This window comes from Sorex araneus, chromosome 4, assembly GCF_027595985.1.
Source record: "Sorex araneus isolate mSorAra2 chromosome 4, mSorAra2.pri, whole genome shotgun sequence".
NCBI lineage: Eukaryota > Metazoa > Chordata > Mammalia > Eulipotyphla > Soricidae > Sorex > Sorex araneus.
The window spans coordinates 170,473,796-170,489,792 of NC_073305.1; the positions used below are offsets into that span (position 1 = coordinate 170,473,796).

General features: G+C 47.6%; 1 protein-coding gene across 2 annotated transcripts in view; it reads right to left on the reverse strand.

The window, feature by feature from the left end:
* PLAGL1 (PLAG1 like zinc finger 1) overlaps positions 1 to 15,997 on the reverse strand; it is a 44,688-nt gene that overhangs the window by 13,927 nt on the left and 14,764 nt on the right. The window contains exons 3-6 of one of the 2 annotated variants that reach the window (XM_055136463.1): positions 10,806 to 10,876; positions 10,183 to 10,214; positions 5,510 to 5,573; positions 3,864 to 3,923 (exon numbers count right to left, since the gene is read on the reverse strand). The gene's annotated coding sequence lies outside the window, so the exon portion shown is untranslated. Of the gene's footprint in view, positions 1 to 3,863; positions 3,924 to 5,509; positions 5,597 to 10,182; positions 10,215 to 10,805; positions 10,877 to 15,997 lie in introns of both variants that reach the window. The other variant, XM_055136464.1, reaches the window with a different exon arrangement.

Sequence of the window (15,997 nt, forward strand, 5' to 3'; positions counted from 1 at the left end):
GAAGACAAATGTACGTGAATGAATATCAGAGAAGGAGCCCCTGGCCCTCCCTGGCTGGAAATGTCAGATGTAAGGCGAGGGCTGACAATGCAATCACTGCCAGAGAACAGACTACCCACTGGCTCTCCACCTGGGAAATAGGAAATAGGATTCCTGCCCTGCTTTCTTCATCAAATCCATTCTAAACAGAATTCTAATGTTCAGAACCAAACTTTAGAACTTCAGGCAAGAACAAAAAAAAAAAATTAAAAGGCAATTCACAGAAAAGGGAAACTCAATAGCCAGGGGGAAAAGAACACGAAACATGCCCAGTTTTAGCCAGGTTAGATTTCGTGCTCCATCACTTAAAAAAAATAAGCACAGAAGCCAGACTTAAGGGGCAAGGCCACCAGGATGGGGCACCGGGAACCCAGTAGAAGCCATGCACTTGTCAGGTCGCACCTCTGGCAGTAATCGAGCACATGTATGTCAGAGACATGGGTGAGGAGTGGACACGGGGTAAAGAACCCCCTCCCTTCCCCCTGACTCAGTCTCTGCCTTATCTCTTAAGAGATAACGGTGGCCCAGAGGAGAAGAGAAACAGGTAGGAGTGACGTGCTAGAAACAGATTAGGGTTAGGATGGAGGAGGGATAAGGGTGAACAGGAAGGGTAGAGGAAAGAAGGGAGGATGATGATGGCCGAGGAAAAAAGGAAGAATGAGTCCCAGAAGGAAAACCCAGAGGAAAACAGCAGCTGGGAGTTGAGTTCCAGATGTGCTGCGTTCAGCGTGGGGACTGGGGGGAGGGGCGGGGGGTGGCACAGCCAGCCTAGGCACGCCAGCTGCCGAAACCTGAGCCAGCAGAGCCGCTGGGCTTGGTGAGGCAGAGGCACTCTGAAGCCAGCTTCTGCGACGATGGAGATAAATCACTCCTCGCCCTCCGTGGGGGCAGCCAGTCAGCGAGCCTGACGCCCCTCGCCCGCCCCTGAGGAGGCCGGGTACAGCGGGCTGGACAGGGGCTGGGGGGGGGATTTGTTTCCCCCGTGGCAGGCTGCTTCTAGACTGATCTTCCCTGAGGACATGTGCGTGGCCCCGTGGAACAGGGTGGGAGCTGGCGTGTGGGGACCTGCCATTCTCCGCCACCTCAAGGAAAGAGGCAGACACCTGCCTCTCGGGTCGCCTGCCCCCCTCCCTCAACCGGTGCAGTCACAAGTCTAGGGGGGCAAACCTCAACAAAGTGAGGGACTGGTGGGGGGAAGGGAAGCGGCTCAACACAGTGCTGAAAGTCTGGGCTTGACCTTTGGCATCATCAGGAGTGAAACCCCCCGGCACTGGACCTGGGGCTGTAGCTGGAACATTGCTGGCTGTGGCCCCCAAAGAAGTCTGACATTTTGCTAAGGAGTTCTAAAGGAGGGAGTGGGGGACGAGAGAGAGAGAGAGAGAGAGAGAGAGAGAGAGAGAGAGAGAGGGAGAGAGAGAAAGAGAGTGCCAAGGACAGAGAGACAGAGAGAGAGACAGAGAGAGACACACAGAGAGAGACAGAGACAGAGAGAGAGCCAAGGAGAGAGACAGAGACAGAGAGAGACAGAGACAGAGAACCAAGGAGAGAGAAAGAGACAGAGAGGGACACAGAGAGAGAAAGATAGAGAGTGCCAAGGACAGAGAGAGAGAGAGAGAGAGAGAGAGAGAGAAAGAGAGAGAGAGAGAGGCACTGAGGAGGGGCACTTATCTTACATGTGGCTAACACAGGTTCAGTCCCTGGCCCCACAGAGGGTCCCCTGAGCCTTACTAGGAGCGGTCCCTGTGCACAGAAGCAGAGGCGAACCCCAAGCATAACTGGGTATGTGCCCCCCATAAAAAAATGAGTTCCAAAGGGATTTTTTAACGCTGATAGTGCAAAGAGAAGCGCCCTCTTTGCTCATCGAGAGACTCCCTCTGCTCTCAGCCACTCGGTGCGTGGGAGAGAAGGCCGTGGTGGAGGCCAGCAACTCTGCCTCTCCACAGAGGCCAAGGGAGGGTGGGGGGGGGCGGGGAAGAGAAGAGACAGAGGCAAGTAGGAAACAGCCAACAAAACTGGCATCTCCCCTGGCAGGGGAAGGAGCCTGGGGGAGTCAGGAAGAGGGAGAGAGAAATGCAGGAAAGTGAGCCCCCAAGAAATGGGGGACTCCCCACTGGTGACAGGAAAGGCTGACCCCGGCCCAGGAGCCCAGCACGCGGGCAGCGAGCACGCCTCCCCTCCTGGACCGAGCGGAAGCGGGGCTGTATGTGCAGCGCTGGGTGGGCGCCTCCCAAGTGGGACCCCTGGCCTTCGCTTCCCACCTCCCCAGGCAGCAACAGCTCACAAACACTGACCTTTCGACCGCCCACCCCCCCCCCACGCCCCACCTGCATTTTAAAATATAAACATTTAGAAAGAGCAAAGGCCCGAATCTTCTTTCCAGTCTGCACAGAGCAAGCCCAGAGCCCAGGGCTGGTTCTCCTGCAGAGTGGGAGGAGGGGGACGAGGCTGTGCTTCTCAAAAAGACGATTAATGAACTCTGGGTAGTGAGGCAGGGGCGAGGGGCTGAGGGGGGAAGAGAGGCCCTGAGATCCAGACAAGAGCCTTTGGTATTAGGAGAAGATTTGCTAGTCATTAGAGTCAGCGCTGGGATGATTCCTTTGTGACAGCTGAAAATATATCCCCCCTCCCTCCCAGATCCGCCACGACTCGCCTTTAGTCTTTTTTTTTTTTTTGGTTGTTTTTTAGGGGCTGCGTCTATAGCTGTCAGCCTGATGGCTTTTCCTGGGACCTAAAGAGTCCCCGCACAAGGAGAGAGCAAAACTTAGCTAATTAGCAGCGGGGCCCATTGTCCTCACACAGATACCATTGGAGGGAAAAGAATAGGGGGCTCTTTCCCTGGAAGTCTGCGAGGGGAAAAAAATAATCAGAAAAGCAGGGCCCCAGTCCTGCTGGGGCCAGGGCGTCAGGTTTCTAAGTGGAAGTCTCTCGAAGGGACCCCCCAACGACTGCCCCCAACGACTGCCCCCAAGACTCGGGTGGGCTAGATGCGCCCAAAAGGACTCTGGGAAGGCGACAGAGCGCTGTGGTCCGCTCAGGGCTCTGGGGGGTGGCTGGAGAGGTGGCTTTTCTTTGTTCTCCCTCTCTGGGTCGTGAAATACACATTTCGGTGACAACTCCCGAGATGGAATCTAGATGTGTAGTGGGCGAGCGAAAGGGAGGGAGAAGGTCATTTTGGGGGGTGGCAGAGGAGAATTCATCCAAACCCAGAGGCCGGCCACAGCCCAGTGGACAGAATGAACGGAGGAACTCAGGGGGTGCTAAGTAGCAGGCTGGCCTAGAAGCCTGAAGGTGGACACCCCAAGGCACCAGAACGATGTGGAAACAAAACTCGGGGGGTGGTTATTCTAGAGGGAACCAGAGGCCAGGGAAAGCGAGGCCTTTTTGTGAACATTGATTCATCGGGGCCAGAAGTGACAAGTCATTGCAGATCCCTCTTGCCCAGGAATATACTTCCTTGCCTCGAGGGAGTGACAGGTTTGCAAGTGTTGCTGAAACTCGAAATGGTTCTGCTCCCATAGCTGTGTCTGAGGCCCAATCTGCTCATCACCCAAACGGATCACAAAAGTGACGGCGGTTTTAAGTGAAAACACACACTCTTCTTCCTCCTACCTGTCCCCCCTGCCCCCCCCCCAACCTGGGCCCCCAGGGAAGAGAATTCAGAACTTGAGCGAATGGTATGTGGGGTTCCGAGAGGAAAGTGACATCTTAGCCCTCCCCTTTCTGCAGAAGCGCGCATCTGTCCAGGCCACAGGCTGTAATTTATTAGACAAAACCCACTTGGACAAAGGCTGGAGCAGCGAAAAAGAAACCAAGGCGCTCTTTACCTTCCTTTGTCACTGTCAACAAATTCAGAAGACGCGAAGTCAGTGGTTCATCCACAAATCCTGAGGTTGAAATGAAAAAAAAAAAAAGAAAAAATGTGTGTCACTTGGGCTGTCAAAGGACCCTGGGTTTTGTCTTCTTTAAACTGATAACCCCCCCTCCTTTTTTTTTTTTATCGGCTTTCCATTCTGAAAGGAAATGGCCCTGGAGAGACCAGACCACTTCTCCTAGTTACTGCCCTGGCCCCCTCTGAATGGAGAAAGGAATGTCAGGGAATGGGAAGAAAGCTTTATAAAATAAAGATCGGGGGGCACTAGTGGTCGGCCTCTTCTCCTTTTCACCTCCAGTCTTTTCTCTCCCCCATTCACAGCCTGGGCTCCTTTGTTTGTTTAACAAACCATTACACTCTCCCCCCCTCCCTGGGAGGAATGTGAACTCTCTAAGGAGCCGGCCCTGCATCCTCATGTGTGGTCTGCCCGGGAGGCCGCACAAAGAGCCGTTTCCCACAGCCGCATGCCTGCTGCTCCTTCCCAGTAGCCTATAGCGATGGCTCGGTCCCCCTGCCTTTCCCGCTTGCCAGGCCACCGAGCTGTCCCCACTTGTCCGATGTGGCTCTCCACCCTCACCCGCTGAATCCTGGGCTGAGCATTCCAGGCCCTTCTAGGGATCCCCGTGCACCCCTAAAACGCAGATATTAAGAGCAAGCCCCTCGCCTCCCTCGCCCAATGTTGTCACATCCTTGCTAGATTCTGTCGTGCCCCTCCCCACCCTACTTCCTGTGTTGCGTGAATTTTTGATTTCGGCCGAAAGATGGAGCGTGAGTGAGTGTTGTCTTTCAAAGGGAACCAAAGTCATAGACTACATTGGCTCAGTTCTCAGTGCTTCGTGTCTAATATTTTCCTTCTTCTTTGGGGGAAGAAGCCCCAAAGCACTGACAAGCCCATAGAACAGAGGGCTCTGCCCAGACACAGTGACTAATAGGGTACCACAGGGCCTGTGCGGGTTGAGCCGAGTCCCTTACACCCAGTGAGAGCCTCCAAAGTGAACGATCCCATGAGTCTGATTACTGGTAACAGGAGGGGTGAATGTAAGCCAGACGTGGGTCTTCTGAGTGAAGGTGAGTGCTGTGCCTGCGGACGCCAGGTCACCCATCCACCTAGCCCAGCCATCTGCATAAGCTTTGGCCATGGCCGTGTCTCCAGCCTTCGCAAAGAATAGCTCTGGCCCTGTAGCTGGACACCCTAGTGCCACCTCTCCGTCATCCATATCACCTACTTGCCACACGGTCTTAGAGACAGAAGCGTGAAGGTGGGCAGCAGCAACTTCAACATATCCTCAGGTGTGTCTGGGGCCACAGCATGGGCCAGGCAGGTCACCGGCAGCACCCTGGGATACTCTGAGGTGTAGAGTGTGCTAACGCCTGTCAACAGGCCCGTGCTGAGAGATGGATCCCTTCTAAGGTATCCTGCCGCGTTGGAAGGGAAACATGTCTATTCTCTACTAGAACCCTTTAGAAGATTCTAGAACTTCCCATATACGCTTGAGCAATTCCCCAGACATCTTCAGCTACTTCTACATGTTTTTCCTGCATAAGCTGCGAGTATTAATAAACATGACAGAAATAAATTGTAGGAGTGACATCACTTACCTACTCAGGAAGCAGCGGCAGCAATGATGGTCAAGGGGTCTTTCTGGAGCTGAAGGACCACAATCTGCAAGAAAAGAACTTGCACATCTCCAGTGACAGAAGATAGAAAACGTTGCCTCCCCCCACTTACCACCACCACCACTGTATTACAATTTGAGTTTTGTGTGTCAAGGGCGCATATTCTCATGCACACGCATACAACTGATGTGTTGAATGCTGCTACCACTTTTCAAGCACCACAATAAATCTGTTTTAAATTTTAAATCCTTAGTATGTGACCTCGATAGACCCACCACCTAGATTTTAAAATGCCTTAGATATGCCAACTGTATGAGACCAAAGTATTAAGCATTTATAACATCTGACACATTTAAACGGTGTGACAAAGGTCAAGAGGTTGTAATTGAAAAGATTTTCCAACTCTCAGTGTTGCTCAAGAACATCTTTACATATAGCATATCCTTTTGTCCTACTTGCAAGTGGATTAGAAAAAGAAAAACCCTGACGTTTTCCCATTTCTACAAGTAAAAAAATAAAAAACACATGGAAATGGCTTATATGAAATATTCAAAATAGCCTGTAGAGGAAATATCTTTTACACAGTGTTAGAGTACTATTAAAAAAAAAAAAAGCAGAGATGCACAGCTACCAGGTAATAGACCTGAAGCAAAGTGTGAATGGAAATAAGTCAGCAATCACTAGGGACATCTGTTTCTAACAAAAGCACTATAGAAACACACAGGTGGTTTGTTTTTTTTTAAAAAAATCAAAGGTGCCAGATGAGAAAGGGTTGAGATCTTCCATTTGAAGACACAATTTGATGGCCTCAAAATCTGTGTGCACCTTAGAATGACCAGGGACATCTTCCCACAGGAGAGTTCCCAGACCACAGCACTGAGAAAAGTGGGCACCATCACAGGAGCCCCCCTTTAAAAGCCGTACTGGGTCTTTTGGTTTGCATCACCTGCTCCTAGATTTACACCACTGATCCCTAGTTAGCACTTGGCGACCTACATCTCAGTTCACCAATTAGTTCTAAAACTTGGCTTCTTCCTCCTATGACTATTTGGACGGGTTAGTCCTCTAGCAGGGACAGGGGAGGGGGCTTTTGAGGAATTTCTTAACGGGTACAGAGGTAAATCTATTATAAAACAAAACCAATTATGCCTCACCTAATCCATGCAGTCACTCGCTGTCTACTTTCTTTTTAAATTCACTCCCCACTCCATCCCCACAAAAGGGGCTATGCCCATTTATTGTGTATAAGAAGATCCTTTTAGGTTTTAAAAAAATGGAAAAGCGTAAGGCCATTTTTAGACTAAATTGGGGAGGGAAAGCAACAATCATACTTCAGGGGGAAAAAACCCTACAGATGAATAGGTTTTGTTTTGTTTTGTTTTTAATCATTCAGAGAATTTGTTTTAAAGGCATCCCACACCTTGCATGCATCAACCCTTTACAAACCATCTTCACCGTCCATCTCTTGTCTCAAACAAAGTATTCAACCTCTATCAAGGTGGTTAACCGGGGCCACCGCCAAAGGCCCACATTCATGTCTTAAAACCGCTTTCAAAGAAACACTAAAGCAAGAATGTAAAATTCTTCTGGACGATTCTTGCTCTGTTTGGCTCCTACCCATCTCGCTGGAGAACAAAACCAATTTATGAATTCAGAGAGCGGCGGAGGAGGAGGGGGTGGGGGTGGGGGGCTCCCTTCTGCTTCCTGAGAAAGGGGGCGCCTGACATGAAGTACGCAGACCCAGCCGTGGAGTGGCTTAGCTTCATTGTCACAATATTCAAATCATCACTCAAAGAAAGCCATTCCTTTCGGAATTCCACAATCCTCCTGGGCCTCCGCGGGCTCACACGGGCGCTTATTCTTAAGCTGTTCAATGTAAGCAGGGCTGGTTGAAAGAGGGGAGCAAGTCCCCCCTTCCCCACCTGCCATCCCAGCTCCGGCCTCATTCTTAAACAGCGAACAATGCTTGGGAACCTGAAAGCATGCATGCCCCCCCTTCCCCGCCCCCAGGGGAGGGCTTGGTCGGGGGAACCCAGTGCAGCACAGGACAATTTAATAAAGCAGAGAAGAGGCAGTTAGAAAAAAGAACTCATCTAACTTTGACAGGGTGCTCCTGGCAGGCGCTATTCAGGATTTCACTTTCAAAATCAGAGAAAAGGGTTTGAATATGTCAATTACCAGGGGAAAAGTATATGAAGAATGGGGGGGAGGGAGATAGAGAGGGAGAGAGAAAGAGAGATAGAGAGAGAGAGAGAGAAAAGGAGAGACAGAGAAATGGAGGGATGACAAAGAGATATCAGAGCACCAGAGTAGCAAAAAAAAAAAAAATCACATTTTTCTAGCAACAGAGATTGGACCCTGGTAAAGAATTTACTGTAATGAATTTTATTAATTTTTTATGTTTGGTTTTAGGCCACACCTGGCAATGCTCAGGGTTTATTTCTGGCTCTGCACTTAGGAATCACTCCCAGCAGTGCTCAGGAGACCATATGGGATGCTGGGGATTGAATCCCAGTCGGCTGCATGCAAGGCAAATGCCCTACTCACTGCACTTTATCTCCAGCTTCTGTTTATTAAATGGGAAGGTTTTAATAAATGGGAAATTTTCACTGAGGACAAAAAGAAAAAAGTTTGATGCCTCTCCAGCGTATGGCTTCTTTGCTGTAACTTTACTGTCACAATATGTTTTCTGGGCACTTGCCCCTGAGAGGCAAGTTTCCGAACACACGTCCTTTTCTCCGTTAATGAACTGGGTTAGCTGCCTGCTGAGCATTCAGAGACCCCATGGAACAAAGGGATTTCCTTCCAGTTTCAGCTCATTCACTTGGAGCTACTCCTGATTTTGCTTAAGTAAATTCTGTAGACTGACTTTTCAAATGCTTTGAGTGGGAAAGAAGTGGCAAGCTCCCAACCCTGGCACGCCTGCCTTGGTTTTCTGCGAAGGACTCCTCTAGATACGAGATTGGGGGAAGCTGGTTTTCGAAAAGCCTCTCGCGTCAGTGTTTTTAAGTTTTCTTTTCCAAAGCCTGGAATTCTGTACCGCCAGGAGTCCACCTAAGCTGACAGATTACAGACCGCTAATCCCATTTCAGTGATCACAGTCCACACTGAGATTATACCTCTGAAGGTGGACACTCTAAATAGGGTAGTCATATTAATCTCAAACAATGAAGTGACATTAAAAATGGCACTGTGGGGGAGGGGAGGCAGAGAAATAGTACAGCTGGTAGGGTGCTTGTCTTGCACTTGGCCGACCCTGGTTCAATCCCCAGCACCCTTGTGCACTGCCAGAAGTAATTCCTATAATTCCTAAGTGCAGAGCCTGGAGTAAGCCCAGAGCATCACCAACGGGTGTGCCCCCCCAACAAGAAAACAAAAAGGCACAGTGGGCATGTTGCTAGGAGTTGACTGACCTTTGAATAGATAGGGGTGGGGGGAAGGGAGGGGCTTGGCAACTTCTGGAATGATCTCTGGGGGAACTCAGGATTCAACCAGTTGAGGTTAGACCATCTGCAACCCTGCCCTTTCAAATTCCAGATGAATTTACTTCTCTACCTCCTGCTCCTCTCAGCAAGGATATCTGTAGGTGTCCCCAATGGTCACCAGCTATAAGTCGAGGTTCATGAAGCTGACCTTCCGCACATGCTCTTTCTCCTCCTCTGGAGTGACTGTTTTTGAGCCTTTGGCATCGCTATATAATAACAACAGTCTTTACTGAATATCTCCTGTTCGCTTCAGGAGGAATCCCGTGGCATGTAGCAGGTGAAGGATGTGTTAATCACTTCCCTTAAAGCTTCCAAATAATCAGATGAGTAGTATTAACCCAGTTTTACTTACGGGGTATTATCCTATTAGGTTGGAAGTTATGCTGATTGGCCCATGGTCAGATGCTTAACTAGCAGCTGAGCTAGGATTTGCATCTAGAGTCTATCTGAAAGCGATCTGAAAGTCCCCACTACCAAGAGAGCGGGCTCTTCACTGGCTCACTCCCAGCCTCTCCAAAGTCAGAAATCAAAGTCCTACTAGATATACTTCCCACGGACTGGGCCCCGAAGAGCCTGGCTTGCTGTCTCTCACGGTTCCCTCGCCTGGTTTCCATAGCTACCACTGTTTGGGTGCTGTTTTGCCTCCAGATCGGCATGGCAGGGACAGAGGCCTCTGGAATTCCACTCCTGTCTTCCCTTTCCTTTCTAGCTCATTCAAAAGCCATGTCAGACTTGGTGATTCTTTGTAGCCCGGAAGACTGCCAAGATCAGGCATTCTCTGCTTCGAGCTAAGCCCGGTGCAGGGACCAGAGAAATCTCTAGGTTCTAGGATGTGTCTGGCTGCAATGGTGCTGGGGACACCTAAGATGATTATAATGGCATTTCATCTAGACTGAAGGGATAGCGGCTGCGTTTCAATTAAGATCAGGAAATAAAGAGCTCCAGAGACAGGGAAAGAAGGAAGGAAGGAAGGAAGGAAGGAAGGAAGGAAGGAAGGAAGGAAGGAAGGAAGGAAGGAAGGAAGGAAGGAAGGAAGGAAGGAAGGAAGGAAGGAAGGAAGGAAGGAAGGGAGGGAGGGAGGGAGGGAGGGAGGGAGGGAGGGAGGGAGGGAGGGAGGGAGGGAGGGAGGGAGGGAGGGCAGGCAAAGCATTAGTGTAAGTGTTTACTCACAAGATTAGCGCCTCTGATTCCTATGCAAATGCCTAGAAAGAGAGAGGGAGAGAAAGTTATCTTAGGGCTTTTATCCAAGTCTTGAATTGCTCAGAAATCAGTGGGGAAAATAGAGACCCCTCAGGTAGAGGAGAGTGTGAGAGAGGGCAGAGCTGCCAGTTCTAAGGCATGGGACGTCCTAAGGGGGAATCAAGTATGAGATGAACTATACAGCAATTTAAAAATTCTGGAATGAAGAAAATGATGGCATGTTTTACTCAAGAGCATTTTGCAGAAAAAAAATGCAGAGTATGGTGCAGCATTATGGAGAAACAGCACTGTTAGCATGACACAGTAACAGGGGGAGGGGTGTCTCAGGTGCAGACGGTGACGGACTTCACCAGAGAATCAGGACATGCTGCAGGGGTAGGGGTGGGGGAACAAACTGTGGGATGTGGCATGCTCTTTTGGAGACAAGAAGGAGGTGGTCAACAGACATCATCTCTGAAGGTCTAAGGGAGGGCTACAGCGGCAGGGGGCGCTCTAACAGAGATGTCAGGACACGAATCACTGCCCAAGCAGTCACCTAGTCACCAAGAAAACAAAAAGGCAACCAAAGACAGTTGGAGCAGAGACCGACTTACCTTAGTTTGCAATAGAGAGGAATTTTAGATGTGACCAGAAACAGGGGTCACCATCAGAGGTGTAAGTAATCCTAGAAAGAAGGAGAAAAAAAGCAAATGTTTAAAGTAATAATAATAATAATAATAATAATAAAAGGCATCAAGAGAAAGCACAGTGGAACTGTGAAAATGGACATTTATAGACAGAACATGCGTTCAGGAATGCCAGGATCTAAACTTCCTCTCCATCAACATGCCAGCTCTCCGTAGCCTGACACTCCAGGGTCACTTTGGAGTTCTTCAAAGGATTTTTCGTTTTAGAGGCACAATATGATGGTACGATTGAGGTGTGGGCTGCCACGTGGAAATACCAAGGCTGGCCTCCAAGTCCCTCCACAAGCCATGTGGAAAGCTCACACATCTGACTCTCTCTCCTCTTCCTTTCCCTGTGAAGCAGAGACACCTGTAACCGTAGGTGCTGTTACATTAAGCACTGTGTTGATGCTGGGCTTAAGGCTGTGCTCAGAAAGCAAGGAGCATTTATTTGTGTATTTAAAATGACCAGAGATGCTAATTCAAGTGAAATAACCTTTATAGGCCTGTGAAACAACCCAAAGGCAAGAATCAGAATATCTTAATAGCACCAACTCCAAACTCTCTCCTTAGGGAAAAGGAAATACATACTTGAGCAAGGATGATTGAAGTGGAGGGTGGTGGGATTCTAAAGAACAAAGACAGCCACTAGTAGAGAAAAGACCTAAACACCCCCCCTCCCACTCCACCTTCCACCCCCCCAAAAAAATTCCCAAACAGAAAATAACTTGACACACTTGGAGGGCAAGTTATCCAACTGTCATTTCAAATCGTTCTGTATTTAAGAATAGTCTTTCCTGTAGCTCATCAAATGGTCAAGGAGGATGTGTCCAGCTCAATGCCGAGATAAGCAAGCTTTTTTAAGGGTTGCTTTATCTGGTCAGTCTGCTGGCTGGGAAGCCATCTAAGAAGGAAGTATCTGGTATCTTTCTATTAGGAAGTTTGCTTATGTAGATAAACAACACCCACAGACCTAATATGTGTCAATCACCTAACCTATTTTGAGGGGTTTGAGTCTTCAATTATTAGAGACAATTTTGCGATTTTACTTGGACTTTACAGCTGTCTCCAGTTCAGCAGAAATGATTCTTCAAGTAAAGAATCATGGAGGAGCATTCTCTAATTCCAAGAACCTAACCAGCACAATTTTGAACTTTGGTCCTTTCTTTGAAAGCAGCTCTACAGTTCTATCACAAGATAAGGCCTCAGTGTGAAAAGCTGAGACATCCCATGGAAAAAGTATTTCCTACTCTTCCCCCTAGCCTCTATCCCTCCCTACTTTCAATGATGTCACACAAAATTACTTACATCAATGGAGGGGATTAGCAACCAAGTTATAAAACTAAACGCTATGTTGACCCCTTTTTTATCCCTAGGTTACTACTATAGGATAGTGGGGGTGAGGGGATTAGCAGAGAGAGTCCACCAATAATCAAAGCCCTGGTACTTTTCCTGTCTGGCAAGCAATCTAAAAATCTCAGCAGAAGCACAACCTGTTGAATCCATTGTCTCTGTGTGACCCTTGCAAACACCCTACATGATTTCTACCTCAGCTCATCAAGGTGCAAACCTATCCTTGAAACTTCACTCGTACTGTTCAAGACAGAAGTGCCAATAGAACTCCTTAACAATAATCTTGATGATAAAAACACACCCAGCCACTGGCAGTCAAATATTAGCCAGTTCCTGTACTTGTGTGCCTGCTTACCTTCTCCCTGTCATACTTTCTAAAATTTTCCACTAAGATTTAGTTTTTGCAAAGCATGCCAATAACTACTTCCCCCAGCAAACCTCCATTTTAAAACAGAAATGGGGGCTAACTTGAGAATAGCTCAGACACTGGCATCCTGGATACCACTGAGAGCTCACGTGGCAGAGTTTAGAGACAACATTTTTCCCTTTTAACCTCCTCTTTCTCACTACTCCTCAGCTTCCTTGGAGAACAGCCTTGTAACAGGACATGGTGGAGAGTTTGGTTCGAGAAACTGTCAAGGGATTATTTTGTTCTTCATTATTTAACACGACTCCATAGAATTCAGCCATGTAAGATGGAAACATTCTCCATCTCAAATTACACCTGGAGTAGGAGAAGCCCATACAATTCCAAACAAAAAACGCTGTTGAAACTTACAATGTAGAAACTTTTATTTCAGAAGAGAGTTTGCAATTGTGAAAGGCAAGGCCACACAGTTTTTGTTTTAAAATGTCTCCGGTTCTGAGACTGATGGACTGCACAACAAACTTGTCAAATAGACAAAAAAAAAAAGTTTTATAATTGTCCATAAAAGAAAGGTTTTAAAAAAAAAGCAGAAGAGCCAATCAGGTGACAATAGACCAGTCAGGTTTCCCTAAAAAGCAGTATTTGCAGTTGGAGCCTGGGTAAGCAATTACATTCAAAGGAACGTATGGGGAGCTATCAATACCCATTCATTGAGCAAGCATTCACTGAGCCCAGGGCTCTGCTAGGTTTGGAGATATAAAAATGAATAAGACACAGCTGCTTTACTCCCAACTAAGAGAATCCACCTAAACAAAGAGCCACAGGCGATGTGTAAAGTGCTATAATAGAGGTGTGCACAAAGGCCTGGAGGCCAAGGAAGAGGCCATAAATTCTTCCTGGGAAATGAAGCAAGGGAAAGGAGCTGTGAAAGAAGGTATGGGCATGTTTCTTGGGATACATGCAAGACTTTTTCCTGACTGTGCCCTGAAAGAAAGTTAGTGGCAATTTCAGGATGTAAGAGCCATTTTGACTACAAATGATCTGTTGCCCTATTAGCCAGCTTCATTTCTGTTTGATACACCTTCCAGGTACAGATTCTGAGAATATGTTTTTAAAAAATAAATGTGTTATCCTAAAATTCCCATCACACACACACACACACACACACACACACACACACACACACACACACACACACACACACACACACACACACACCCAGAAGGGCAGGAATGGCTAGTCCAAGTAAAATTTGTATACAAAGTTCAAAGATTTTTTGAAACATGGAAGGGTGAAAAATACATTCTTGCAACTCATGAATACAATATACAATACTAATCATGCTAACTGTAAGTTTCACAATTTTTTCTGTGTTAAAGACAAAAGGATCACCTGATTATATTATGCTTCATTTTCGCCTTGACGTTTGTGTTTTTTTTTAAAGAGGATGTTGAATCAACTTCTACTTAATGCCATGTATTATGCATACCATATTCCTACTTATTACATAGTTGTGACAGAGCCGCCATTGTTCATTGCACACCAGTCCCCCTGACTAGAGTAATTCTAATGTAAGCATGAGAAACCCCCGACTCCTTTGGGGTGAATTTCCAAATTCCTCTGTGTTAAATTGAGGTCTAATTTTCCCTGTGCCTGGTTTTCACAAGAAGGTCCCTTCCAGCCCATGCGCTCCTTTTCAGTTGTCAATAAACAGAGGCAGTGAATTCCCCCACGGCTTCACAAAGCTAGTTAGGCAGGGCCATTCATTCCTTCAGGAAAACAGGGCATTGATTTCAGCAGTTCCCAGGGAGCAGCTGCAACAAAGAGATCAAAGGCCCACCTCTCTTTCCCTCCATTGCTTTCATTAGACGGGGCCCAGACAAACAGCGACAGGTTTCCTTGAGCCGAGGAGAGGGCCCGAGACCACCTCATGGTTCCATTCAAATTCATCCGTTTCCTACATTCCAGTGACAGTCCAGAATGCTAACCATGACAAACCAGCACAATCACCGGGCATAATATACTGCTCTCTAGTTCATCCAAGGTCAGAAGGGGAGAATGGGCCCCCAGGGCAGTGCTGAGCCCCAATGGGTCCCTGACATTCCATAAATAAACTTCTCCCGCGCTGGCTCCCTGCTCACTCTCCCTTTCTTTTTTCCATTCCGCAACCCCACAAGCCATGGCCTCACTTAATCTGCAATTTCGCTGGTGTCACAGTGCCCAAACCTTGGGCACTTTATCTTCAATCTGATCGCTCTGATGACAGTTAGGAGTTTGGCTTTGTGTGCACACCCCATAAACTTCCCCCGCCCCCTCGGGGTGGATGTCCACCTAAGGCCACACTGAGAGCTGGTGTGTGTCAATTCAGTTTGCAAGACAAAACATGAACAGTTAGCTTTTTTGATTTGGGCCGGGCAATCACTGAAATTGGTAATCCAAGCTCCTGAATGAAAGTCTGTGGGTGAAGGAATCATGTGTATGTTTGTGTGTGTGTGTGTGTGTGTGTGTGTGTGTGTGTGTGTGTGTGTGTGTGTGAAGATGGAGGGGGCAGGTGCCAAAAAGGGACTAAGAAACAAAATGGATAATCCCTGATTGGTTATCTACACTGCACTGAATGGATAGAATAAAATCATTTCCACATCCTCCTTCAAATTCAGAACTGCTTCTTTGGTGCCACCATCACAGAAAGCCTGTCACCAGATGTGTTGCTGTTTTGGAGTCCTGTCCACTTCCCATGAGACCCAAGCAAACCTGAGAAAAGATGGGTTAAGTTGCAGCATTCCTAAACCCTCAAAGAAAACAAACACTTATTGGAATGACAGGAATGGCGAACTTATTCCTGAATGTAGGACACACTCTTCCCACCGTCCATCACCTGCACTTCAGTTCTGAGCTGGAGGATCACCCCAGACCTCCAGACCTGGACTTGCTAGTGACTATTCCTCTGACTGCCAATGAAGCCATTTTGCATAGGCCACTGAGTATGCCCTCAAGGAGGAGGCCTTTTGCCTAGTTAACATCCAATAGGATTTGTGACAAGACATAAATTATATATCTTGATTTCCATTCACAAATCAAAACAATCAAAATTCCAGGAAAAATAATTCAGCTGGTTTGGCTTAGATCACACATGCCCAATGAGACACAGGATGCAAAGACTGATCTCGGCTTAAGCCACTTACCTGTCTCTTAAATCAGAGCAGAAAGGATGCAGATTATGCAAAGACAGTAACTTCTACATTTTCTGCATTCTGCTCCTCATCTTGGTGAATAAAACACACAATTCCTACCTTTGTGCAGTTTATCTGAAGGGAGGGAACATACTATTTATCAGGTATTCATTAAAATAGCAAAACAGAGCAGCTAGAGTTGGGAAGTTAATGTGGGACCAACAGTAGTA